The 26,045-nt window shown below is 33.2% G+C and overlaps 1 protein-coding gene and 1 long non-coding RNA gene across 2 annotated transcripts in view; one reads left to right on the top strand and one right to left on the bottom strand.

The window, feature by feature from the left end:
* Positions 1–26,045, top strand: part of LOC128213310 (nuclear factor 1 A-type-like) — a 111,439-nt gene that overhangs the window by 3,953 nt on the left and 81,441 nt on the right. The gene's annotated exons all lie outside the window — the stretch shown is intronic.
* Positions 14,258–16,543, bottom strand: LOC128213311 (uncharacterized). Its single transcript, XR_008257709.1, has 3 exons — positions 16,475–16,543; positions 15,702–15,829; positions 14,258–15,395 (listed from the first exon to the last, which is right to left on the bottom strand). It is a non-coding gene; the product is annotated as an uncharacterized LOC128213311 (long non-coding RNA).

Below are 26,045 nucleotides of genomic sequence, written 5' to 3'. Positions count from 1 at the left end.
GATGTTTTTTTTCTGAATTTTTTTTTGATGAAATTTGGCTTAAATGTGTCAAACCTGATTTCGTTTCATTGACGCACCAACAATATTTTTGTGTTTTATTTTTAGAAAACCTACTTTGATAGGAAAATTCCCGTTGTATAAATACAAAACAAATGTACAGAGACAAGCCCAGTAATTCATATTTAACACAAGGCAAAGACCCAAAAGACACTTAATGAGACACACACACACACACACAGCGTACAAGACACCACAGACTCAGCCATCATAGTGGTAGTCATTGTTATCAACATAGTCACCTCCATTTTAAACAGTATATATTTCCCCAAAACGAACCAGGCGAATATCATAAATAATATAAATAATATAAAAATAAGCACCAAACATCAGGTTATAGCTCTTTTATTGTTAAAAAAAAACATTTTTGAAATTTTCTTATATTTTAAATGTGCATGGAAAAGGGCTTATCAAAACACTTCGTCCATAAAAGGTATAATGTATTTTTAATATTAAACTTGAAAGCAAAGCGTCATGATTATAATGAATTTCAAACACTTTAAATAGCGAAATGTTCACAAACACCCTAACCAGAATTTAAACCATGTATATTTCGGGTCTGGGACAGGTGGAGCATGTCAACAGCTGAGACTCTGGTAGCGCCCACTGTAGCTAAATCCTGGAACCATCCTTTCTAGTAGCATTTATCACATGACATTAATGATATATGTTATCTCGTTTTAGCAGTGCTAGTGTCAAATAAAACTTGAATGTTTGGAACCGTAAGAATTTTGTAAAAATAAACTAAAATTAATTATTATTTAATTATTAAATTACCAAAATGCATTATAACAGGTGAAAACGAGCGTAAAATTGCGAAGAAGACCTGGTAATTCTTAATTATTGTCTGAAAATAACATAAATGAAATATGTCCTTTAATTATGTGGTAATGGAGTATGTTACAATTGCCAAGTCAATGGCACAGTTTTGGTAACATTTTAGAATAAATACCAACGGCTCACCGACTGCTTAATACATTATTAACATTGAATTGTAAATACAAGAAAACAGCCATTTTCATTCAATAAAAATAATGTAGATAAAAAATAAATGAAAATATGTGGTAACACATAATTTAAATATACATTTGAATGTTCACAACCTAATTTTCATGTATTGTTATATCAGGAAACTGAATTTTTCATATATTGTTCTATCAGGAAACTGAATAATCCCTTATCTCATAAAAAATAAATAAATGAATTTATAATAGTAATGAACAAATCAATAAAAAAAAAGTACAATAAAGACCAAATTTGCACAAAAAAAAATCCAGTTACAATTATACTTAAACAAGTTAGAACGCATGTCACTTCGATTAAAAAACACTTCTCAAACATTGATGCAATTAATACACTGTCTCTCATCAGACATGACAAACAGCCATAGCAAAGTGTATCTTGTCAGTAACTATACAGTGTCTTGACCATAAAATATCAACATGGTCACAGTGCACAATGGAAGGGTAAATACAGACAACAACAGAACAAAGAACTATCAAAAAGGGACTGCAATCCAACCAAGCGAATGATAATAGGTCAATGAAACACTTAATATTGAGAACAACAAACCTTATTTGCTCTAAATATTTATGCGAAAAGCTACAGAAACAAGCTCAGTAGCAAAAAGTTTAAACATAAACCCAGTTTAGTGGCACTGGGCAAACGCCAAAGACATAGAACACAAAATCACAGACAAGAAACATAGAAGAACAGCACAAAACTCCACAACAGGCACCTAACCCTAACCCTAAAGTCTTAAGTCATAAAGATACCCTAGATGTGTTCGATATTTTTGCATCTTCACAAGGTTAAACCACGCTAGATTATATCAAAACGGATTATTAGAGAGCGTATGGCAAAACATATATGAACTAAAAATGATGCTAGGCTTTATCATACCGTACATCAGACTTCTAAATATAGTTAGCAAATCTAAACTAATAAGACTAACTTTTAAATGAATATATGAAAAAATAAGATAACAGAAATGAATCACTTTTCATTATGAACTGAATGATAGCATGCAATGCATGACATGAAAATGAGAAACAAAATGAAACAACCGTCTGAATGGACATAAGCCATTCATGTCATATTTATGAAGACAGGCATATTTCAAAATTAAACAAACTCTAGTGGATGGGGAACATTTGATCTAAAAAATATCTATGTTTAATGTAACTACAACGACAATAGTTTTGTAGGTGCCGCGTAGAGGCCATACAAAGTCGCCATTTACTCACATTTTATGTTGTTATAATTCCAATCCTTACAGAGACTGGGGCCGGTAGGCTTTTATTAAAATGGCCGAAGGTCATCTGGACCCTTACATTGTGCCCCCAAACAGGGTTCATATTTAAACGTTTGACGTCAGAGCTTGTCCCTGTATTTTTCATTGTTTTATATCGAGCCTATTTCTTATTTGTATATTGATAGGATTGGTGTCCTTCCTTTGTATACAGTGTATACTGTGTCCATTCGAAACACCTCGGCCATTTTCCATCGAAAACAACCTCGGGTGTATGCCGGTGCATTAGTAGAAGTAGTTCATTACATTTTGAATAGTATTTATTAATTGTAGTGTGTTAACGTTTATTTTGTTTTACTAAGTTCAAATTGATTCCCGGTGAAGTGTTTTATTGCATCAATAATTCAGCTTCCCAAGAGTAAAGTCCTTAGGTTTAACTGCTTTATTGAAATCACAACGTGATCTGATTGCGGCGTAATCAAATGTAAAGAATTCTGACATTGTAAACCGGCCATATACACCCGGGGTTAAGGTTGTTTTCGATGGAAAATGGCCGAGGTGTACTAAATATAACGAAACAGAAACAACACGTCTAAAACAAGAAGCGAAATATATGCAAGTTATATACACGTAACTATTTATCTTTATAAGAATACAAAGTATAACAATAATTGAATACGACAAATACAGAAGGATGATTAAAGAGTGACACTACTGTGGTATTTATTGATTAATGTTAATTTAGTCTATAATTTTACTCAGTATGCAATGTGTTAAACAATGTAATATATTGAATGCTTACATTAAGCAGTAATTGGCTCAATTCTAAAGTACCGGCAGGATATTTAAAAGCTACAAAATATGTAATGCATTTTTGGACGAAGAACCTTTTAAAAGTTAGTGGTATTAGTTTAAATTTGTTAACTATATTAGAAGTCTGACGTACGGTATCACAAAGTCTAGCATCATTTTTAGTTCATTTATGTGTTGCTGATATAATCAAGTGTGGTTTAACCTTTTGAAGATACAAAAAAATGGTTACCTGACATAAGAAAGTTCATTTAAGTTAAATATGTAATAACCTACGCCCTGGAGCTATAGATATAAGAATCAAGACAAACGAACAATCATCAAAAGGTACACACTTAAACCATATCAAAGTTTACAAACAATTATATTAATTCATCGTTAATCGAAACCATAAAACCATAGAAACTTTTACAATCATTACATCAATACATCATTAACCAAAAACCATAGCAACGTTTACAAACTTTAAATACAATAATATCAAAACATCGTTACAAGAAACAATAATCTTAATCTAAAGTCGGGTATATGAGAACAAGAAACACTGGCTGAATGAGCTATTTTCCGACATGAATAACAAACGTACATAACATACCAAAACATCATTATCAGCAGTTAATCGAAAACCATAATAGTTTGTACATACATTTTTATCCGAACATCGTTTGTTGAAGCCATAACAACATAAACATACACTTTTTTCATAAAGTCATATGTTTCATAGTTGTTTCGCACGTATGGAATGGTCAAGCTTAAACGTAGAATAGCACGAAGCCCATTTGGCCTTATCTCAAAAAACGACACAGATCACACAAGGCTTGAAGAATAATTGAACAACACTTCATCGTGGCATTACAGTGGACCAGCGTGGCATTACAGTGCACCAGCTAGGACTAAATAGCAGGGTGGGGCACCCGCTGCCCTTTTCCAGCACACTGCTGCCTTTTTACTACAATCTGCTGTACCCTTATGTCTGACAGAGTCAATTTTCAGAAAGAAGTATAAAAATAAAAAATACGAGACGTAATTTTGACACTAAAGTAAAAATCTATGGTATTCATGGCAAACTTATAGTATTGAAAGTAGTTACAACACATACACAAAAAAACGAACATTGACCCTTGCAGGTGCTATATTAATGCTCATTCCACGCACATCAAAAGTGCCCCGACCTAACACCCTGCCCTTTTCAAATCCTGGCTGGAGCACTGCTTGATTAAAACACACTGTAATGCACGAGTTTACGTTGATGCTAAAAAAATGCAAATTAAACCCTAATGATATGGTATTTTTTACTATAGTATTTCTTCATTTGTATTAATTTATCTTTTTCCAAACCAATTAGTACTAATGTTCCGTATCCATTCTTTTACATGCCGACACCTTTCTAAAAAAATGTTAAATCATTAGGCTTTAATTTGCACCCCTAATGATATAGTATTTTTTTAGGAAAGGTATATAAGCATCAGAAAGAAAATGGATACGGAACATTAGTATTAATTGGTTTGGAAAAAAAATATGATAAAATTGTAATCATGACGAATACTGTTGTGTAGGTCTTTGTGAAAGTGAGAACAGAATAAAATAGACACATGTCTGATTACTAGAAAACTATTTGTTCGTCAATCTGCGATCCATTTCCTTTTACAAAAAACTTATCTACTTCATAAATTTTAAAATTAATTTGATGTTAAGCTTTTCGATGGCCTCACTTTTAAATGTCGAAGCTACAAAATGCCATTATTTCAGTAGCAACGTTTATAGTATTTAATCTTGGTAATTTGATCACACATTTTTTTTTACAAAATCCCGAATTTACAATTTTTAAAATTAAATTTTGAGGGTGCGGGATTTTTGCTTGTCTGTGAGATGTCGAATCATGTGAACATGCAAAAAAGCAACACCATTTTCTCAACGGATCATTTACTCGGCATTTTCGCCTTTATGATTTAAGTGATGTTAAAATCCGAAACAGAAAAAAAATGTAGCTTCGGCATTTTGAAGTGAGGCCAGGGTTGTAGGCGCGACAATCGTGATTTTACTCTCTTTTTGCAATACTTTTCGAATCCCAAAAACATTTTGAGTGGCTCTATACTGTAATGGATAAGTGTCTGTCACATTCTAAGAATAGGTAATGTAAATTGATGATATTTTTTATGCAATTAGTTAGTTACGTACCAGTAACTGATAAACCTATATGTACTATGATATATGAGCATTGCTTTCATCTTGCAAGTGTTTCGCTAGTGTAAGGTTGATTAAATGAAACCCGATATTTCTGAGGACGTTTTTACTTTTTATAGTAGGTAATGAAAGATAGGGTCTTTAAGTCAACATATTTTCTTTTTTGCATAATTATGTATAATATATATTCTTATTGGTTCCTCACCAAGATGCATTCAAGATTCTTCGGCTTGCTTTCAAATTCACATTCATGTAAGAATCTTTAAGCGGTATTTCAGTTCGCACTTTTTTAAACTTGCTTTACACCATACGTCCCATTTTGTAACACTGACGCATTAATTATTTTACCATGGCATGTAAAAAAGTAGATCTGACAATACCGTATTTCTATTTGCGATACTAAAGTCTGAAAGACTGCGGCCTAGAGCCTAAAATTCTGAAAATATGAAAAATGAGTTTAGAAATTGATATATTTTCTGCTCAAGTTGGAACTAGCTTCGAAAAAGGTTACGAACACTATATATCCACCGGTGTCAAAAACACAGGACATGTAGAGGATAATTGTTTGTTCAGAATAAAACCGCAATATATTTCACAGAGTGAGCACCAGTAGCTATATATCACGAGCGGTGTACTTGTGAAATAATTACGTTTGGTGTTCATGAGGTGAAAATGATTGCGATCTTACAATTAATCTATTTTTTGTTTTGTTTATTATATGTTAATAAAGGGTATGAAATGACATTTAATAGTATTTATTCGGAAAAAAAAACGCAAAACTGACTGCGGTCGTAACGTTTTTTGCCGAAATGACGTCGTGGTTATTTTCTCCCAGCCCTTTGCACGCTGACGTTTGATTTACACCTTGAGAGAGGGGGATTCAAAACAGTGACAAAATCGTTTTTAATTCACTGATAATTTCTTTAAACCACTGGAAACCATATAATGACTATATATTATCGAATGTGATATAGCGAGTGCCGACTGTTGAAGGTTTCTCACAATAATGACCTGACACAATGGGTTGTTCGCGACGTCAAATAAGCTTACACCATAATGAAGAAGAAGCACTGTGGTTAAAGTGTGAGAAATGTAAGAAAAAACGTTAAAAGAAAAAGGTAAGTAGACGCTGTCAGACAGTCCATCTTGTCGAACCGCGATACATTGATTACACAAAGTCTGAAAATGCAGCGAAAATCCGACATTACTTCTTAAATAGACTAATAAGAAAAGTAAACACAAGTTTACTTACACGAAGTTCTTAACGAAAGCAAAACATTTTAAAACGGATCTGAAGTTTTTGGAAAAAAAGTTTTGAAATGAAGCCGGACATTTTAAACCAGCAAATGTATGAAAATCCAGCACATTAAGATAAAACTAAACTAAAATGTGAGTGGAGAGTGGGTAAAGTTCACCAACACTTTTGTTCAGTCACGCAAACATTTGCACAAAATAACAAATAAAACAATACAAACACACACGAACGTTTGGACTTTGTATTCAATGCTTTATTGAAATAGAAACCGTTGATAAAGAAAACATTAACATGCAATAATAGGAATTAATTTTTTTTCTTCCCTTTTTCGTTATCTAAGACAAAAAAATAACGTGGTACCTCACACTCTATCATCAACGCTGAACCACTACATATACACAAAAAATGAATGCTTGTGACTGTTGCGTAGGCCCCTAAAAATGTAAAGATTCTCATTTGCATTAATGAAGGGTTAAAATTTCGACCAGCACGTATTGCAAACACAAACAATGTGTTCAATTGTTCGTGAATATGTTGATTTTGAATCTATCCCATTATCAAAATTCCTTGACATTCTAGGTAGCTCTTATGAACATGCAAAAAGGTAACACAAATGTATGTTAAGAAAACAAAAGGTTAGCAGACAGCCCATCTGGATGTCAATCCACGATCCATCTTTTCATAAGCCTGAAAATGCAGCGATAATCCGGCATTGATGCAGCAAGGAGATAGGCATCAGATTTATGGATTAACGGAATGTTCGGAATAGGTAGCATCTTAATCCAAACCTGAAGTTAAAAGACGTCGAAAGTAATAAAGGCAATTTGATTACAGATTTAAAATGTTGTTTCTTATTAGAGTGAGCAGTTTTATGTCATAAGAATGCTAAACATTTGAAATTGCATACCTTTGGTTTTATCGCTGAAAATAATAGTGCAAATAAATATTAAAAAGTAAAAGAAGAAGTTAAAAAAACCTGTTCGAAACAGTTATTTTCAACAACAAAAATGGGTAATATAGTTCCATAGTTTATCGATATTTGTAATTTTAGTGTGTCTTGCATTACATAGGACCAAGGTATTTCTTCTTTTATTATAATTTAGTAGTGCTAAACAAAATCTGTTGGAACTTTTTGTACTCTATTTTTTTAGATCTCGCAGACGACACTGTAAAAATCATCTTTTTTTAAATATCGTTCATTTTGATGTAAACCGATCATTTTGGTAGGGTTTTTTTTTTGCAATGCGAAACTACTAACAAATGTATTCCATAGTATAGGGTTTCCCCCACAACACAAGACCACACTCACGCTTAACATCGGGCGAACGAGAGTGACGAATATAATGTTGAAATAACTTGTTTCACAATCGTTCTAAAATGAATAATTAAAAAAAAAAAACTTTACTTAACGTTTACGAATAATACATCAAACAGCACAGACTTTGGCCTGAAAGTCGATTAATGATCATTTTAAATATTTGTATATTTATTGTATGAAAATATATATCTACGAATAAATGAATAACAGGCTGAACATCTACTCATTTGCGACTTTTTTTAAATTGGTATGGCTAACGCACGCAATGTATTTGCCATTTGAAGCTAGATCAGAGTCAACACCTTAAAGCCAGTTTCCTATACATTTAAGATATTCGATGTACAATTATTTGAATTTTGGATGCCGAGTGACCCCACGTTTTGTTGGTATCATTTTGCCCGGTGTGTTGAGCACGAATATAATATACCCACAATACTGTTGCAAACAAGTTATTTTGGCTTTGAAAAAAAATATTGAAAAAAAAACACAAATAATTTCACGTCCAGTTAAAATACAGAACAAAAATACCAATTGAAATTAATTTATCCTTAATGCGTTTTTAATCTGTACTTTATTTAACATTTTCGTATTCAGTACACAATTCCCTTTCAAATAATACAAACATGATATGAGGTTATATATATTATATTTAGGGAGAAATGGTTGACATGGCAACCAAAAAGCTATTTCTGTAAAAAAAACATTTGAATTTTATAAGGTTTCTTTTTAAGATTTGAACAGAAAGTAAATACTTCTTAAATAATGCATTTACTGAGGTCATGTCACAATTTATTTATTATGACAGTTCCTACATATAATATTTAGGGTCCTGGCGGCCATCTTGGATTTTAGCAGCCACCTTGGACATAATTTAGGTGGGTCCTGAGCTTTTTTAACCTTAACATATACATGTTTCATCAGGCAAAGTTTCATATTTTAACCAAAAGTGCACAATTTGGTGAAATTATGTCACGATGTGACTGGACTATAACAGGCATCCACATTTAACACTATTATCAATGCCTTCGTGATACTGAAAACTAATTTGTACATCCTGCACAAGTTAAGTCCATTTTAACGGCTAAGTATACTAATTTTGTTCAGTAAAACTTGTAAAAATATCTCAGAGTTCTGAGAGTTTAAATTTTTTTTATCCTCATGATCATTACAATAAACTAGGGATGCAAACGAATGGCAAAGTGATATTCGATAATTCTTTTGATCGAATATTCGAATATTCGAACACCAAAATGAACCTTTAAGAATTGTAGTAAACTATTATTATTCACTAACGTAATAGTGGGGGCCCTGTACCCTTCCTGGTCGTATTCGGTACACGCGACGGACCCTTATTGTTCCACAAATTAGCCTCTGAATTTACCCATTTTCAAAATATATCCCAAGAAAAAGCTATATATCTTTGACAAAAAAACCCACCTCGGCGTTCATTTTTGTAAACAATGCAAAATAAGATCAGGGAATTGCGTTTGTCCCGGTTAAATGACAATAGGTGCCAACGTGGGACTTGCAGCCTCGTTCTGGGATTGATAATAACGAAATATATTTATAGAAAACGACGCCATGACTTAACGTCGCTTTTGCCTACAACAATACAGGACATATATCCTTAAACGTTAAACCATACAGTTAATTTTTGTACGCAAGAGCGTTATATTGAAAACATGGAAACAGTTTAAAGCACATAACAAGCACATGTCCTTCATATCATCAAGGCGATTTGAGCAATATCGCCAAGCTTGATTAGCAGTGAAGACAAAACATTGGTATAAAGGCCGATCTCTTAAACTCTTAATTGGCATGGTCATTTAAATGTACCCAAAATAATTGGAATGTGTTTTATGTCACTTGTCTAACAGCCAGTAAATGCAAAATTACGGGGACTGTTTATAGTTCCTGGCGATATATCCGATATGACGCGTGTATGGTGTCATCAAGTTCACACCTATGGCATTAGGGGTTCATCGTTGTAAAAACAAGACAGACGAAGATGACAGTTGTAGGCAAAAAGTTTATTAATTTATTAATTCAACAAAAACATCGAATATTCGAATATCTATTGTGACATTCGAATACCAAACGTTCGATCGAATATTCGAATATTCGAATATTCGTTTGCATCCATACAATAAACTAATTTTTTTTTATTTGTGAAATCGAGAAATAAAAGTAATTCACTCGGCCAAATGATGTAAGATACTTAAGCCTATAAAGCATAAGATTCTTCGAGAGATTTGGGCAAGATACCTTAATTGAAAAACTTTTGCTACAAAAATCTTAGTTCAACAGTATTCAAAACATAAAATAACCCTAACACTAGGAGAGTACTGTAAAAAAAAAAAAAAAACAATACATTCGAAACCCAGCAATTTCATCTCTCTTGTAATTAACTACTACGCTACTTTCCGAGTATAACACATGTTGAGGGGCAAGGGGAAGATTTTCAAAACATCTGGATTCGATGCATAGGTAGACCAGAAGTATAAATCAAAAACATAAAACTTTAAATTGAAGCAGCATGCCTTAGTCGTTAAAAAGGTGCAAACAAACGAGCATTAATTTCTCTTTAAATGATTGTGTTTAATACGAGAATGTTCGCATCATTTCCCTGACAACACACATGTGCAAGTAGTTTTAGTACACCATGTCCTGACAATGATGGAGGTATATTCTAATTAACGATAAATTGTTGTTGTTGTTGCTGTTGTTGTTGTTGTTGTTGTTGTTGTTGTATTTTTATATATTTTTTTTTAATGCAAATGTATTGAAAAAAAATGTTTTTCTTAAAATATAACAACTAAACGTATTTAGAAGTTTTGAAAAAAAGATGGGTTAAATCTCAGTATGTCTTAAAACAATGCCATAGATTGTTACAAGCTTGTCTAAGGCAAGCTTATTAACTTTTACCGTACTGGGTTTCATTAAGAGTATTTTATTACACGACACATTTGCCGCCGATAATGAAGATTTTAGTCATTTTTCGGTAAAATAATTGACTCTAAATTACTAAGACAATATAACGTCAATGTCTAGTTAAATAACACTAGTGTAATGTAATAAAGATAATATTATGACTGTATTGCACTCGAAAAACAAGTTATATTATAAATGTATATACATGACACAATGTAAGTATGCAATACTTCACAGAAACCGCAAGCAAAGCACTGACTTATGAGACAATATATTGTAGTCTGATTGCCTATCTAGATTGATAAACACGAACCAAGCATGTAATGTGTAGACACAATGAGAAGAGAGATGATGTGTATGCGCTTATTCTACGTCATAGGGCCATATAAATGACACAGTAAATAATGCCACAGTCACAAGACGATTTTATGTTGAAAGCACAGTTACTTCTACCTTTTGAAGTACTTATTCTTGTTGTAAACACACGGTATAGGAGTGTATGAATGTAAAAATATAAAATGTTATATGATTTCCTTTATGTTTATTATTAAGTGTCCATAAACAGCACAACTGGCACTATATCAATCCGTCAAGTTGAAATTATGGCCAAGGATTTCATCGTTAAATTATACGAGCAAACTAAAATAGTTCACCCGTGTAGATGCAGAAAATAGCATAGTCTTTTATAGGCTAAAATATATTTTCATATTTTTTTCTGTCAAAAAAGTTATTTAGATATTAACGTCACTTACTTGTTCGTTTACATCGGTTTTGACCCGTCTGGTCTGAGAACCCCGTTAAAGTCACGTGATTTATCACCCTGTGTATGTTTTTCAAACCTGAACCATTGGATAATAAGGTATTTCATTTTCAGTGAATATATACTCTTTTATCATTTTACATATACTGTGGTTTTGCATCGCACGAAGTGCACTTTTAAAATCAGCTTTTTGCCTTAAATCTGAACTAAATTTATACCACGATTGCAACGTACTCTTCAAATTTTGTATACAACTATAAACATGTTGAAAACAAAAAATAGCGGTAAAGAATTTTCTATTTTCGTGTACAAAGCATTTGCTCAGGGATAGAAAATAGTTTTATAGCTTTGTAATTCATGAATTATAAGTTGGTTTGCACTAAGCAAAAATAGTTTGATAACTTTCTAATTCGTGAATTATAAATTGGTTAGCACTAAGCAAAATAGTTTGATAAGATTATAATTCATGAATTATTACTAAGCAAAAATAGTTTCATACACATGGATCATTAGATAATAATTCCAACTAGCATTACTGAAGTGAATTGCTTATATATTTATCAATATATCCTTTAAAATGAATTTCAATTCCTCATGAAAATTTGACAGCTGCTTAAGGAAATGTTAATAAACTTCAAGGCGCAAAACATAATTATATTGCTGCACAAAAGAAACGAATTAATTTGAATGCATTATTTTGTTAATAACGCTTTTGACTTAAATGACCGAAGCCAAAAAAGCATTATTTGTGTATAGATGAAATTCTATGTGTTGAAATTAATTGTGTTCTGTTTCTTTCTAGGTTTACTTGAAAAACTTATAAGTTCATCAGCTAAACAAGAACACAAACTATCCATCCGACATTTATATTGAATTATAAAAATGCGCATTTGGTCTTCAATTGAATATGAGAGAGAGAGAGAGTCTGGAATTCTGCAGATCTAAAGTAACTTTAACTTGTTTGATATCTCTTGTCTGTTCAATGTGGAAGGGATGAGTACAGAAAGACAGTTATTTGGGAGTTAACGGTCCATTAGGTGCCCAGTGCAGTTGTCTAGTCACGGTGCATTTCCATCAAACGTGTCTACAAGGCTATCATTCAACAAAAATCTGGTGTGCATTTTTCTTCCAAGATACCGGAGCTCCTACAGGCGGATGTCATTTGAGATTTAAGGAAGCATGTGTTTAAGGGCGTGCTCTAAGTTGTTTCATTTCTGGTCCAGAAGATATATTATGGAATACTTTTGAATTTAGGGCAGTTAACAAACGTCCAAACCAGCGCAACAATTCATATATGAATAAATGCAATGGTTACAGCTTTGGAACGGTCAAAGAATGTGTTGTTTTGAATAAGTTAGAAGTAAAACACTCAGAAGCGACCATTCAGTGTCGTTTGCGGCGGTTGATCGTATTATGTTGTTGTTGTTTTTTTAATTTAAGCCCATTTTTAACATATGCACTTTATTTATGCATTCAAAGCAGTAAGATGCATCATACGCCCAAAATAATAAAATTGTTTGTGTTGGTAGGCAAAACTAATATTTTTTTTATATTTTTTTGAGAACCTGAGGGTTCTGTACCAAACCGACCTTTATCAAGGTATATGACTTTTGGAGAAAGTTTCAACTACTAAATGGTCAATTTTTTACATTTTTACATGTTCACTGAAATTAATTCGTTTATTTAGGAAAGTACTTAAAAATATGCATGTCGATCAAAACGTAATAAAATGTATGATTGGGGGAGGGGGGTAGAGACTAGGGTCTGTCAGATTACTGGAAATAAAGAAAAAAACATTAACGCCAAAGATGGGGTGGAGCCACTATTTCCATTACAATAGACATAACCTGCCCTGCGTTCTATTAAGTCTAAAAGTCGCTAACGTTAGCTTACTGTTTCTTTTATATCTCTGCTAGCAATAACAACGTGACGTCGTTTTTTTACACTTCCCTATTCTGCACAATGCTAATACCACTCCTCACTCCAATGGATATTACTCCTGCAAACATTTATACTTACTGCCGAAAATGGTACCAAAATAATCATGAATAAATTATCTATCAACTGTAGTACGGGTTTTATCTAATTATGTGAAACAAAATAAAACGAGCAAAAAGTTTCACAAGCATTTTTTGTAATAAGTCGTTTTTCTGCCGGTCTTGGGACGTTTTGACTGTCATTTTATACTTCCGATTTCGGATATTTAAGAATTGTTTTGATTGTCAATGACTTTACAAGGATACATTGACTCTGCTGTATCGCAGCGCATATACTCCAAGCCGGAAACCAAATGGCAACTGTTAGCCGCAAACACCTTGACATATAGTAAGCTTTAACTTAACTCAAGGCTGGTGTTATGGGAACAACGCACGCTTTACCACTAGAAGTAAAACATGACCAACATGAACCAAGATAACATCAAGGTGGCGTGAGACCACAGTTATTTTTACTATATGTTTCATATAGACACTAACCTGGCTTTTGACTTTATACACACCCCAATTGAAAAACAAGGACATGGCATCTCTAGAACAATTCAAGACACAAAATATAATCACAAGAGAACACCATGTTGACCATTGACCCGACTGTCAAAATTGAGTTCAAATACATAACCCTTCCGCCAGGGAGTCAATCGGCTACAAACAACTAATTTTCAAGACTTCCACAAGCTATGATTTTTCCAATATTTACATTGAAAACTATCAATTTCTGCAATAGAGTGTCAAATTCAGTCAAGTTCTCTGCAAAAAGAACATTTTTTGCTTCTTTTTCATTCAATTTTAATAAAATATTGATACTTGAACACAAGCACTCTTTGTTTCTGTATTCACATCCGGATCTTGGTCAACGGGGGGCAGATAACTGTGGTCTTGAGCCTATTTAAGCAACATTTTTTCAGAAACAGACTTCAAAACTCCTATAGTTCAGCTTCAGGCTATATGCAACACATACTGAAAGTTTGGCAATGATATATCAAACACTAAATGAATGAGACAAGTATTAGCACCTGTGGTATTTTCATAAAAAGCAGAAACAGCCATTTCCCTCAAATGTTAAGCCGCAAACCTTTGAAGAGCCATTATTTCCTTATGCATTGGAATAATTTGACCAAGTAAAGTTTTCCTTGTAGCTTTTAATGGTGTCTATAGAACAGCACCACAGAACTGGCCTGCCTACTCTTTTAAGATTTTTTCCCAAGCAAAATAAGGTTTTTCCACTTCATCGGCTTAGTGTTTTATATAAAAAATGACATAGAGCCAAACTGAAATGCCTCAACTTGTCAAAATTTTGCTTTTCTGGTCCACTTATATACAAAGGTAACAGAACTGTCCAGTTTAACACAAGAAATTTAGTGATCATGTGTTAATAGACAGTCTAAACAACACTATATGCCAAATTGTTAGCTTCCGGGACAAATGGCGCAACAAAGGAAATGGCAAAAAACACACCAAAACTTAAAGATTCATGACAACTGCTAGTGTTTTCATGTATGAGGTGGCTACATGATGTAGAAAATGCAGAGATAGCATTATTATGCCCATTTTTAAATTTTTTTTACTTTAAGAATCTGTTTTGAAGGCTAGATTTGGCATTAAATTCAGAGTACAGCACTTCACTATTGTCTATAAGATGCTTATTTACACCTGATTTGCTATAAATCTCACTCAATGGAATCATTTACACACAAACAAGTACTACAGAGTTGACTAACATCTTCATTCTTCTGAAATATTGGATTCAGAGCTGCATCTCCTGGATTCAGATTGCAGGACTACCGCCTGGGGAAAGGGCCGCAGCTAACTGGAGCTTATTGGCACATCATGATCTGCAAGCAAGACACAAAAGCAATGTTTTACACAAATAAAACTATCTGCCACTACTGTTAAAGTTTGAAAAAGGCCTGTAAACACTCATTTGAGGCATACACAACCTTTAATATAGTCATAAATGTGATAAATATGCAGAAAAGTTCATGAATTCAAAGATTTTCAGGACAAATTTAATAGAATATATAGTCTTTTGGACATTTTGCAATCAGTTTTTAACAACTCAAAGGTAAATCTCATCTTATTGAGTACCCAGATGCATTTTGCAAGCATTCAAACCAGACATGCTTAGAATTTCTTCTTACTTGGAGATGGTATTCCTTTCTTGAAAATCCTTGCCGAGAGCCGGTATGGAAAACCACAGAGACCACAGTTTTACCAGCACTGGTTCTTGTCCTTGAAAATTCCTCTGTGGCTACAGCAACCAGGCTGGCTATTAAAATAAGCAATAAATTAGGGTTTTTAAAACATTTATACTGTATTAAGGTTGTGTTTTTTTAATGCATTAAGGGAAAAGGCTCTATTCTTTATGAAAACTGCTCACTTTTTATTTATTTTGCCTTGAGAAATGTCAAGTTTTTCAATGAATAAACTGAATAAATGAATGAATTAATGAATATATATGAATGATTGATAGAATGAATTAATGAATTAATGAAAGGTGGCATTATTTCTTTAAAATTGGGATCTCATTGTGTTGCTGTGATTGTTAAAGTATATGTTTTCTTGTCCATAAGCTGAAAATCATATGCACACTAAATAAAACATCATTCTGCATCCTATGTGCAGTAAGTTTTGTTTAATTGCTTATAGAATTTGCAATTATTGTAATGTTTGCTTAAAAGAGCAAACAAAATGTGTGAATAGATGCACAATACAGACCAAAGACTGATACAAGTCAACAGTTTCATTAGAAAATAATATTATTATCAAAGCCACATCAGAAATGATTGACAACATGAAAGAAATTCATTTAGGAATGGAACAAACAGTCTCAATGGGCTTATATGACCAAACTGTCTCACTTTGTACTTCAGTTTGGATACCATTTTCTAATATATTATCTTGAAGTACTTACAAATTACAGCATGTTGGCAAACACCAAGTACAGCTTGGCCTCTGGTGGGCAGCTTGGTGGGGGGGGGGGGTTCTTCAACAATAAATAACAATTTAAAATAGGCCACCCCTCCAAAAGCTTCCTCTATATCAGGCGTGAGACCACAGTTATTTTTACTATATGTTTCATATAGACACTAACCTGGCTTTTGACTTTATACACACCCCAATTGAAAAACAAGGACATGGCATCTCTAGAACAATTCAAGACACAAAATATAATCACAAGAGAACACCATGTTGACCATTGACCCGACTGTCAAAATTGAGTTCAAATACATAACCCTTCCGCCAGGGAGTCAATCGGCTACAAACAACTAATTTTCAGACTTCCACAAGCTATGATTTTTCCAATATTTACATTGAAAACTATCAATTTCTGCAATAGAGTGTCAAATTCAGTCAAGTTCTCTGCAAAAAGAACATTTTTTGCTTCTTTTTCATTCAATTTTAATAAAATATTGATACTTGAACACAAGCACTCTTTGTTTCTGTATTCACATCCGGATCTTGGTCAACGGGGGTCAACGGGGGGCAGATAACTGTGGTCTTGAGCCAGGTGTTTCCCCTTATCGTATTTGAAATATTTACAACGAACAAATAATAAATGGCATTAGTTTGTCATCATTCTAACAACGTGACTTCATGGAATCTACCGCACGAGGTAACAAATTCGCAACAAAAAGGAACATATATTAATCAAGGGAAAATTAGGAAATTATGACGAAGTTTTTTTTTGGAATCCAGGCATCCTGTGTAATATGCTTTGGTAATCAATTCAAAATTTATCATAGTTGTGTAAATAGTTCCATGCGGAAGTAATAATTTTGGGATTGCATGCGTTCTGATGTAACCAATATACTTGATTGAGTGGCAATAAAAGAAGTGTGCAGTACTTTGCCTGATCATGGTGAACATTCTTAAACGAATAATACAAATGCCGCTCCGTATTGAATAAGTAAACTGCATACTAAACATTTGCGGTTCCTTAAATGGTTTCCAGTTAACCATATGCATTAAGGTGTTTTTTCGATTTTATTGTCGAAACGTGCTTGATACGTGTTTAAGATTTCTGTAAAACATTTATATACGTACTCATATTATAATTTTAGTATTGTACCAAAGCTGTTGTTGATGGTGGCGAAGATTATATTTTAGATTATACAGAACTATTTCTAATACTAAAAAATATTCTAAAAAAGTTGTTCTTTTTTCACAGTGAAATGTAACTCATTTTGGAAAATATGTGTGTATTTCAGTGACAAATTGTCATAACGGGTTTTGTAATTTATGCATTTAGACACAATTGCTATAAATTTTAAAGTATTTTGTATTTAATGTTTTCTGCCTTTGTGAGGCAACTGAATATTGTCCATTCTACCAAATAGTGATTCTCCTCTCTTATACTGTTAGCTACACAAAACCAATATTTCCCCACAACTTAATCACATCTTATCATATATTTTTCTTCATGAGTTTTTGTACTCGATTGGTTTCCACTTATTTCTCCTTTTTTAATAATTAGTGTTAGTTGAACAAATTATCATTTAAAACTATCTATAAAATCTAATCACTTCTATACCTTGGCAACGAACTGTCCTTCGGCTCTTTTACAAGCACCATTGGGTTCATTAAAATGGTAAGAAAAAAACATTGCAATGTGAATGTTCATACCTATGTATGCATGCACTTCTACAAGAAGTTAGCACCTGTGTACATTGTAATAACCTCAAGATGATTTCTAGTTTCACCTGCTTTGAGAATCTCTTGTATCTGTACTATTATAATTAAAAGCAATAAGGAAGCATCTATTTGCAGAAATTGCTTCGCTTGAAATATCTTTTTGAATAATTGCAACGACAATTTGCCCACATGAAAAGAAAAAGGGGGCTAAAAATGCAAATAGGAAATGCTCGTACCTGAGGTATTTATATTATATTGAGGATAGCAAACGGGGGAATTTAAGAGATAAACTCAATTTGTACATTTAGCAATTACCCGCTGCTATGGTTGTTAAAGTGAACATAAAAGTTGTGCACAGTTTATGTAATATGGTAAGAGGCTTTTAGCAAAAATGTAAAACACGTGGCGCTTATGACCCTGTGCACGAGGAAATGAATGTTTGGTAGACAGCTAGCGTATAACCGGGATAATTGTCTCTCTGGTTCTAGTTACGGCATTTGATGAGGATGTGTTCACATCTTTGATCTCACTGCTAGCAAATCTGAAACACCGTTATTCGAATAAAACCACAGCAAACGACAAGAATGGTAGTAACATATAATGGTTGAAGCAATAATATGTATGAAACACAGGTTTAAGCGTATAAAGATATGCATTAATTAAAACCACAATTTAAATATTGGTTATATTTCATCCGGAATGCCAAAATTATATTGTTGTTGTTGTTTCGAAAGTTCAGCTAATTATTATCCCATGTTCTTTATATTCTTTGTTATTAAGTTTTTAACTTATCATTTTTCAACGGTCGTGAAACAAGTTATTACAACATTATATTAATTACTCTCGTTGGCACGATTTTACGCGAGAGTATGGTCTTGTACTGCGGGGGAAACACATTTATTATTTTTATTAATAAAACAAAAACTGGAATGTTTCAAAACCATTGCTGCCCTCAACTACTTTAAAAAAATATATATTATTCATAACTAGCTTTAACAATTACACTTGTTCGGTTTAGATTTCAAGCTGCATTCGATCGAGTTAAAAGTTAAATCGAGTTAAATTTACATCAGAAAAGAATGTTTTAATTTCACACTGATTTTACAGAAGTAGTTCAGTGTAATAAACATCCAAACTAAATTGATATTTGATCATACAAATCTATTTTAAACAAAAAAACTCTTCTTTGATAATTTTGGTCCGTGTCAGGGGGGAAATCGTTCCCCGTATTTTTAATGTAAGCAGTCCCACTAGACGACCGCGTATATACGTCTTTCGGGTCACAACAGAGCTAGATAGGAATTTAATTATTGGAAGACATATCTAAAAGTGGAAGCAATCACAAGAATATATTTTATATTTCAAAATATAGCATGTGAAATATGAATTTACTACAATTAAGCTGAATTTTATAAAAAATACTAATGCATTATTACCTTTGTGCGTGCCATTTTTAACAATACGATTAACAGAAACACCCACCAGAGGTTTGTCTTTTTCAATGTGTTTGAGGTAAGTTCACTTTTTAACTTTTGTGGAAAAATACTTCCGTGAACATAAATTGAAAATGGACTCAAGGACCCGGAAATTGTTTTTGTATTGTAAAGAACGCACTTTTCACGTACTTTCAAACACAAAGCAAAGTGAGTTCGTTGTCCATTTGTTTGTCTGCATTCACGCTTGTTAACTGGCAATTTACGCCAATTTAAATAAATGTTGCTATCTCGATTCACATTTTATTACCTTGTGTTACCCTATTTTTGTATACAGCTCTGAACACGGACAAAGCAGTAAGCTTTCTCTCCAATTACACGTTTCTTCCATCACCACGTGTCTGTGGTGGAGATGCATTGTGTAAATGATTTAATCTTTGTTATACAGTCTGTTTTCTATTCTGTTTACAAGGTATAACTATTCCGGTTGTTGACGTGGGGGTTTCGAATAGAAACTACAAGGAAGGCTCTAATAAAACACCCATTTCGTGATTCCTTCAACAAGACCAAAGTAGTTGGAGAAAGTCAATATATAAAATACGTTTCAAAATTTGACTATTTCACAGAGTTGACAAAATTTATTTGATTTTGAGGTAAATGAAACAAACATCCCTCGCAATACAAATTTGAAGAAACAAATCAGTTTGGACAAAAACACAAGGATACATAAGTTTCATTTATAGGTTTAGTGAAGAGAACCATTATAGACTCAAATCCAAATCAACATCAACAACTTAAACAATAATAAATAATCATGAATTAATAGTTTGTTGTATTTTTATTATTTTAATATCATTTTGTGGTATCATTACAATTATTGTAGTTTTGGTCGGCTGTTTAAAAAGATACTTTTACAATAACCAGGAACAAATAATTTCACTTTCACTAACTATACACAACATCTAGAATGTATACAACTAGGGGTGTTAATCAAGGATCGATTGGTACCGACTTGGAACGTTCCAAAATGTAATTTTACTGTGGCTTTAAACTAGAACATGTGCACAACCTTACACGTATCCCAACAATCCCTAATAAAGCCAAATACAGTCGAAACTCGTTATGTCGAACTCTGTTATTTAGATGTTCTGTTTATGTCGATTTTTTTTCGAATATGCTAGGTGAAGTAAGACATGTTTTGTACTTCGGTTATATCGAATGTTTGTTATCTCGAAGTATTTCCCGATGTCCAAATGACTTCGACATAGCGAATTTTGACTGTAAAGTTTATTCTCTAAGACAAGTACAAAGTCATGCACCCTCTTTGTTTCGGTACAATGATAGCCTCAAATTCCTTACACGATGTTTTTGTGTAATTACAGATATACAATTATGCAGAAAATGTATGTATATCTTCATGGGAACTAACTTTATCCGCACATATATTCTATCACATCCATCAAAGATCCATGTTAACTGTATTTATCAGTTTAAGAGCTGATACAGGAAGAATCGCAGGCAATGATTGCGATAACACTTCTAGTACAAGTGATCGAAATCCGCCAAACAGTTTCCAATGAGCGGCAATAAATTAGTGCTTAAACTGACGTCAAGTAAATTCTTGATAAATTGACGTCTTGATTCGTTAAATGATGCTTGACCAATCTCATCGATAATGTGCTATTTCATACCAAGAAATAACTTGCTATCATGTTTCTCACTTAAGAAATGGCATTTTGATACTGTTCTGAAATAAAAGCACAATGCGTTAAATGCGCACAATATAGGTTTGCCGCAAAAGTATTAGAAGCATTAATTTAAATGAATGTTCTTGTTAAACTCAGTTGACTCTAATGATAAAAACAAACAAAAAAGCATGATTTAGTAACAGATAAAAAACTTTTAACTTTATAAAAAAATCAATTAATAGCTACTTGGCCACAATTTCCTCATTTGAAAAACACAAAAATTATAGCTATTTTTTTTAACTGTTTCTTAGTCAGTTGCTTTTTTGTTAATACCATAACAATCAAATGAGTTAAACGAAATGCTTCAAAATTTATAAAAAAGTGGCATCAGCCTATATTGTGAGCCTTTAAGTTATTTACTGTTTACAGGAACAAAGATATTATACTTTATCAGTGAGTTTGATTTTGGTATATTTGGTGAATAAATCATTAATAATGTAACAGTTACTGCACCCACAACTCGAAATATTGAAATTTTAGAAGATAAATGCTATTTGAATAGATACTGCACCCACAGCCCGAGATATTGAAATTTTAGAAGATAAATGTTATTTGAATAGATACTGCACCCACAGCCCGAGATATTGAAATTTTAGAAGATAAATGTTACATGTATTTGAAAAGTTGCAACACACTCAACCAAAGAAATTGACTTTGTAACTTTTAGAGTTATATACATACAACCTGATGAAGGCCGAATGGCCGAAACGTTGTTTCATAAATAAATAATTTGTGTTGAAATTGGACTTCTTTAATTATCACCATAACTTTTAGAGTGAATGCTATTTGATCGTATATTTCAATAGCGTTACTTACACTTAATGGAGAACTGGAGCATGTTACATTTTAAACTAATTATTAACAACTGAGCTCGAGTTTGAACTTATGATGGTGCTTCGTCTTTGAAACAAACACTTAGTTCACATTTCACACAAACACTTAGTTCACATTTCACACAAACACTTAGTTCACATTTCACACAAACACTTAGTTCACATTTCACACAAAATTAGTTGTTCGATGTCAAATCCTATAAAACGTGAATGTGTCCCTTTAATATTATGACGTCATCGTTTTCAAATGTTAACAAAGGACCGATCGTTCAGAATTTTGTTAAAGTTAACAAATTGTGAATTTCATGGTTGTTTGAAGTATTAGCTTGTCTGGAAGTTTAATGAATATGCTTGTGATACGCGTTTCTTCCAAGATTAGAAACATCTATTTCAGCACTAACTGTTTTATTCAAATGTATGTCCGCATCATCAAATTGTTCAGGTTTAAAAGTTAACAACGATCTCGAGTACGCATTGTTAACTTTAACAAAAGTATGATCAATCGGCGCAATGTGATCGTTTGGGTTTAAAAGTTAACAACGATCTCGAGTACGCATTGTTAACTTTAACAAAAGTATGATCAATCGGCGCAATGTGATCGTTTGCAAAAGTTAACGATGGCGTTATCCTTATTACACAAGCTATTTGTCCGTGAATGACCTAGTTGAAAGCCTGCTATTCGTGCTATTGACCAGACAGCAATCTAAATACCAACATTGTTAGTAGTGTGACGTAATTTGTTTAGTCATTGTCCCGCCAGCTGTGTACATGCATGGCGACATTCATTGTGTGGCCAAAAAATGTTACATATTTTGTGTATCTTTAAAGGGACTGAACTCCAGATGGTCTCAAAATATGCAACTACATAATTTTCACAAACAAGCCCAGAATTCTCAATACGAGCTAGTATTGGACCGACCATTTATCATTTTACACGATTTAATAACAGAAAATTTTGACGCTATGTTTAAAATAAATGGAATTTACGTGGTAGACAAAACCAGTTAATTTCGAAATGGAAAAATACGTAAAAACTGTAAAAGATACTTGTGTCGTATGCGATGTGATAGATCAGTAAGTAATATATATACTTATGTACACAACGATGTCAATTTTATGGGAGTTTTTGACAATTCTCTTTTTAATTTGCAATAGTATCATCTGGTGTCTAGTCCCTTTAATACTCTGATGTGAACGTTTGTAATGGTTGGCAATGAAATTATACTTAGAACATAAGCTATGTCCGCGGATGACCTATGCTGAAACCTCACCGTTCGTGCCATTGCACTTCATTGCTATCTGAGCAAGCAATATAACTTATCAACATGTTAGTAGTGTGGCGTAATTTGTGTTGTCTTCGTCCCGCCAGCTTTGTACATGCTTGGCGCCTAGCAGAACTTTGCAAAAAGGTTACATGGCAAATCAGAAAGGTTTACAGTGTGTTTCTTGCATGTATATATATCGAACCATGCCGCGTGTTCATGAATCTACTATTGTGTTTAGTTTCTAGTTTGGTGGAAAATCCGCCTTTTGAATGTTGCTATAAATGAAATACAAAAATGGTGGTATATTAACTGTTTAAACAATTTGAATATAACCTACATTTCCGACCAATGAATTCGATTTTCGACCTCCTGTAAGAACCAGTAATAATCGTTCATACTTGCATACTTGACGTCATTATTTGGTTCCCCGCCTGCAGAAAGCAAAAATATTATAATCTGAGTCATTTAGAGAATATTATAATAAGAATGGCTTGCTCCACCCGTCTAAAGCATTTATTGTTTGCAGATAAATGACTACAAAGGTTTAAATATAATGCTTAATGATGTATTTAAAAAATAAATTCCTATAAATGTAATAAATATTTTCCTGAAAACCCTGTCGAAATCGAAATATATCCCGGTGTAAAATTATGATTTGCGTTTATATGACATGAAATACCCACGGTGTAGGGGGAAAGGGTGGGGGTGGAGGGGGAATTACCAAACCTCAAGACATGGGGCAAATTTGCGCCGAGGGTAAATTTATCAAGTGGGTATTTGCGTTTATTTGGACATACGTGTCTCTGGGTAAATCTCGCCATATAAACTGTTGTTTAGTTAAAGGCCTAGTTTAAGGAATGTTTGGCATGATAATCCCCTGCTGTGCATATCCTGCTAATTGCACTGGTGTCACAGTACGGGCCAATTTCCTGTGTATTTGTTTATTGGCTCAGGGCAATTTAGGGTCCATTTATATCTTAAAATATCCCAAACTGCACAGCAGGATACTCAGATCGGAGATCTTATAAGACAGTTAGGCAATAAGATTAAGATCAATTAACAGAGGTTGTGTACAAATACACGGGGGGGGGGGGGGGAGGTTTGTGAGGGGTGGGGGGCTTATAGAAGGCTTAAACTAGGCCTTTCAGAGATTGTTATTTGTCACTCGTTAAAAAACAACAGTTTTTTGGTTTCTTCTCGAAAACGAACTTGAAAAGTGTGAAAAATAGTTTTAGATATTGTACAAATTGTAATGCTGTAGAATGTAAGACAAAATATATAATTATGGTGGCAATGCAAAACAAATTATGTTTAGCTATAAGAGACAAATGATTTGCAATGAACTATTAGATAGTAATGAACCAAATGCATTCTGCAAAACCTTTAGTTCCATAAACTCGGAAACAGCGTACGCATGCACAAAACATCGGGTACAATAAAATGCAGCTATCGCTATTACTGTAAGAAATGACTAGATTAGTGCTGCTCTTAAATTAGGAACAAATTAGAGGAATATTTGTCAGTCGAAAATAATTCATTGCGAATTTTACGACGGTCGATTTTTTTTACAAGGACAATAGCAGTAAGAAAATGTTCTTTGGCTTTATAATAAAAGTTAACACGATGTTTTACGTTTGATCTAAATGCGCGAACTAATTAGCGTAAATCTTTATTATTTACTTTTAAATATTAAGACTCTGGAATAATTTAACTACCAAAAAAACACACACGTTTTATACCATAAGTAAATCCAGGAGGCGTCTTAAAGCTGCACTCTCTCAGATTGAACGTTTTGACAACTTTTTTATTTTTTTGTCTTGGAACGAGCCAATTTATGCAAAAATGCATGTAAACCAGTCATATAATACTGCTGACAAAAAAAGTAGATCGCAGGTTTTTATATTTAGGTTCAAAACTGATGTTTTATGCATTTTTCTTTAACTGCTAGTGACGCTTTTAGACATAAACATTAATTTTCGAATGGATATGTGTAAATCTGATCTGATCTTATGTCAGGGGTCTTTAATCACTGGTTTGCAGATATTTACGCAAAAAATTGTCCATTCAAAGACAAAAAAAAAAGTAAAAGGGGTAACTCTGTGAGAGTGCTTTAACACTTACATTATGTTTATAAAAAATACAGACCCGGGACGCGACATGACGTCATTTTACGGTTGTCACTAATGGGAAAGTATTTCGAAATCCCATGACAAAATAATAGACCGGATACGAACTTACCTTATTAATGCTTATATAGAAAAATTGAGGGCGCGGGGCGCGCAGTGACCTTCACTTTGAAGCTAAGGTCCCGGGTCTTGGAGGCGACTAATCGTTATAGTATGGTGGTCACTTTTACCAAATTAATTCGAAATCACACCACGCATGGCAAAGTTATCGAGTGGACACGAAAGCGCAATGGACGGACAGGACAGACGGACATAAGGACGCGTGGGAATCCTATCTAGCCCCCACTTCACTTTGGGAAGCGGATGTATAAATATATGAAACGAAATCTTCACAGATATTAACCATGGTTACTGACATGACATTAAAGGAAGCAATAGAAAAAAA

This window comes from Mya arenaria, chromosome 13 (genome assembly GCF_026914265.1).
Source record: "Mya arenaria isolate MELC-2E11 chromosome 13, ASM2691426v1".
Classification (NCBI taxonomy): domain Eukaryota; kingdom Metazoa; phylum Mollusca; class Bivalvia; order Myida; family Myidae; genus Mya; species Mya arenaria.
The sequence above is the reverse complement of the archived record's forward strand: the minus strand, read 5'-3'. Positions and strand labels throughout refer to the sequence as shown.